Genomic DNA, 4,217 nt, shown 5'->3' on the forward strand with positions numbered 1-4,217 from the left:
ATATATATATATAATATATATATAATAATACAGTCATTTGGTAAGTTAATCATGAATTAAATTAGTCGCAGTGATTCTTTTTCTGGTTCGAAACCACTCCAATCAATTCAAAAATAACGGTATGAAATTTAATAAAATTCGGGCGCTGGTTTATTTTTGCATTTACATCAGGCATAAATACATTATCGATCACATAATTAATATTTCGATAAATTGTTTTCAGCAGCTTAATTGCTTCTTAATCGTCTTATCGATTGATTGTATCCAAATTCGATTTTATATTCAATATAACAATTAAACAATTTTTTGATTTCATATTTAAAATAAATATAAAACTTAGCTATAATAAAATGGCTGTCAAATAGTAGATCAATAAATTTTTTATATAAAATGGATTATATTAATTATTATATGATAAAAACGACTGTTAAACTAAAAAACTGTACTACATAAATATTGTAAAAACTTATATTTTTATATTATTATTATATTATTATTAACAATTAAAGAATTACAGTTTTGCAATGTTTGTGAAATATTACAAGCATATTACTGACATTTTGCAGACATATTAATTTACACTTCTGTAATATCTCTGTTACATTGCAATCTGCAATATTGCAACATTGCAGCAATATTGCTTCAATTTTCTGTGCTATATGGGCATATTTACGTTCGCATTTTCAATGAACGTGTAATTCTCCCTGTGTTCATCATGAAATTTAGTCTAGAGCAAAATAGAATTGTCTATCTATCATCTGTATGCCCACTATGCACTTTCCCCTTTCATGTGCCTAAAAACAGCAACAATGCCGCGGAATATAATCAAGACGGGTGCAACGCCTATTCCCGCATAATGATTCACGTACCGTGAATAGAGAATAGTCATTAAGTTGCGCCGCCCGGTGTCATTGCACCCTAGATCCTAGAGGACGCATTGGGGAAAGCGCAGACGGAAAAGTTGGAGTACACGTAAACGGCTGAAAATCTGACGTCTTGGCACTTGGCCAAGATCTCCGTGGCTTATCTTCGGATTCGTCTTCATCCCTCATCCTCCGGTGGGCGATCTTCCGCGACGGTCCACGGACTTTTATTCCATTTTCCTGCCAGAGCGACGCGACGCACCGTTTCGCGGAAGCGCCTCCTCGTCATCGTATTGCTATTCTCGGAATCCAAGCAGTTTAATAGGTTCGTCCGATTATCTTCTTCGCACGAATCTTAGGCGCACGAATGTTTAGCTCCAAAAATTCTTTCAGAGGATTGATTATTATTTCGTGATGTCTGTTGCTATAAATGTTTGTGATCGTGCACGGCACGGAAACTTTTCTAGCAGCCACCTGGTGTCAACGTTCAGTTTTTATTAATCTTACTGTAATATAGTTCTATATTTAGCAGAAATTTGTTAAATTTAAATCATGAATAAAGTTGCAAGACTTTATACTATAGAAGAAATATTTGAAGTAACAACTTCAACAAAACTTTGAAATAATTCGTCACAAAATTGTATTGAAATTATAATATTATAATATTCTATAGAAAATTATAATATTCTATAGAATTTTATTGTCCTAAAAGATTCATTACAATTTCTATTATAATTTAACTCATTTCTTTACTAGAATGCGAATACAAAAAAAAATATTCTGTTATAGAAATTGAAGAAATTGCTCGATTTTGCCTCGATTTTGCACGTCGTTATCGAGAGGCAAAGTCGGCAAGTATCTTTGAGAAACGGACAAGTTTAAGAAAAATTCGCCAACGGACGAATCTCGTCGCGAGATTTTAGATTCCAATCTCCTCGGCTTACCTTGTCGCGCCTCGCGGATGGCCGTGGAATAGAAGAGAGGTGGTTTACCCGAAGACCACGACAGCTGCATCGAGCGAGCGGGGCCTGAAAATAGCACGACAACCCCATGCCGAGGCCGCCGAAGGAGCGGCGAAGTCGAAGTCCTCTCTCTTTCTCTCGCGCTCGCTGTTTTCGAATATACGTACTCTATTCGCTAGAAAGCCGCCTACGAACCTTTTAAATAGCGATTGCGTGCTTTTCCCTTTTTTTTCCGTCGGAGAGTACTTGCTATCGTCAGCACGAGGAAAAGAAGAAGGCCGCTGATTTATAGGAGGAACCGTGCATATCCGGATACTTTATCCGGGACACACAATCTAGTCAGGCTTTCTCGTCCTAAACGATCCCACCGTCTTGTAAAATCACTCTTAATGACTTAGTATCCCTGCCACATTGACGCAAAAACTATATCCGCCCCCGTACTTATCCATCTTTTTCGAGCGAGAAATTACCTAAAATTGGAAATTCCCCTCTTACAAGCTTGTCCCGATTTAGTAGACTTGTATATATCATCAATGTAATTTATTACCTTTCATGTAATCATTCTTTAAGCCCGTCATCAAAATTGTTCAGATCTCATCGACATTCCATTCTGAATGCAATCGAACTTTAAGCAAATCTCTTTCAGAGAATCGCACGTGACCGAGATAGCGATTTATCCATCAAGATCTCTTCGCTATCGTTGTCGTCGCGTATTTCTCCTCCTCCGCATCTGGGAGTGTTCCAAGAGCGCCGAAAATACGCGAATCACGTTAGTGGGCGGACGGAATACCTTTGAGCACCTGTAGGATGCACCACCGGATAAAGCGCGTAGAAAGCCACGAGGTACTAGCATTATTGGTGTCGGTTACGTTAATGCTGATGATCCACAGTCGAATTGCGTCAGTGGTTGAAGATGCTCTTGCTTGCTCGATGTGCTCGAAACTCGTGACTTTATTTTTGGCCGTTCAACGACGATACCGTCGACGATTTACGATACCGCCGCCGAGACACCTGTTCCGCAACTCCCATCTAGAGGTTCCTTGCGATTGTGCGTTTTATTCGAAAGCTCATAAATATTTCATTTTAATGTAAACAGTTGATATACTTCGACTTCCCTTCTTTTTCTTCCCTGAAGAATTTCAAGCATTTTTTTAATATAGCATCGAGAAATGACGTAGGATAGAATAAATATTTTGAAGAGCGGTAGTCGAATGCGAATCATAAATTCTCATTGAATTGTAGAAATTATAGATATTTTTAAAAAACAAAATATATAAGCTTCATTAATACATTAATTGATACATTTAACAGATATTTAAAAGAATTTTAAATGGAGAATTCTCTCTCTTTCTCTCTACTTATTTATTTATCTATTTATCTATCTATTTATCTCTCTTTACACGTTTCTCAAATCTTATAAATTGAATTGAATGTAGAAGAATTGATATTTCTCAATTAAATCACCTTTTTACTAATAAAAGGAATTAATAAAAAAAAATAAATAAAAGGAATAAATAACAAAAGTAAAAGAAATGTAAAATATTCAATATTTAATATCATTTAATAATACAAATAAAAATAATAGGCGAGAAGAAATCACAAGATAGTTCACAAAAAGTCTATGTGTTCTCTAATTTACTGAATAATTCGCATCTAACAATAAGATGAGCTTTAAATCGGAATCTGAGCTCTTTTTTTCTAATCGCTTTAGGACACGCGTTTCTTGCAAAGAGCAAGATACTATATGGCAGCGGGGCTTTTTGGTCGACGATTGAATGAATGCCACGCGAGTTAGTCAGCGCCGCGGTGCTAAATTCGGCGGACGCCTGGCGTCGTGCCAGAAGAACCACCCAGCGCACCAACCTGTGCTTCTACCCTGTAACCGCCGATGAAATGGCGTCGTTATCATATCTGCTTGTCATTAGCCTTCGTTTAAATAACGTCCAAACAGATCGATATAGCGCTGATTCCATTAAGTTCTCTGAACATGTGATACAAGATTCTGCTTTTCCATCGTATTCTGTTTTCCGCTTTTTTATAAAAAAACTTGATAGGCATCATAAAAAAGTAGAAGATTAAAGATTTCAAATTTCAAGTATCATAAACAGAAACTATAATCAAATAATAGAATTTTAGATGCATACAACTTTCACTGCAACAAATATATATATCTCAATCAGAATTAAAAATTCCATTACATACATATTACAAGAACTTATACATTAGAACTAAAAATAGATAAATAGATTCTATTTCTTAAAATACCGTGCAGAAAAAAACTGTTAAGGATTTCGCATAATATTTCATGTATAATTTTCAAAACCATCTGTGCTATTTTTGGAAGATAATATTAAATTATTATGTAATATATAATATATATTAATATATATTA

The sequence above is a fragment of the Atta colombica genome, unplaced genomic scaffold (assembly GCF_001594045.1).
Source record: "Atta colombica isolate Treedump-2 unplaced genomic scaffold, Acol1.0 scaffold9, whole genome shotgun sequence".
In the NCBI taxonomy this organism is placed as follows: domain Eukaryota; kingdom Metazoa; phylum Arthropoda; class Insecta; order Hymenoptera; family Formicidae; genus Atta; species Atta colombica.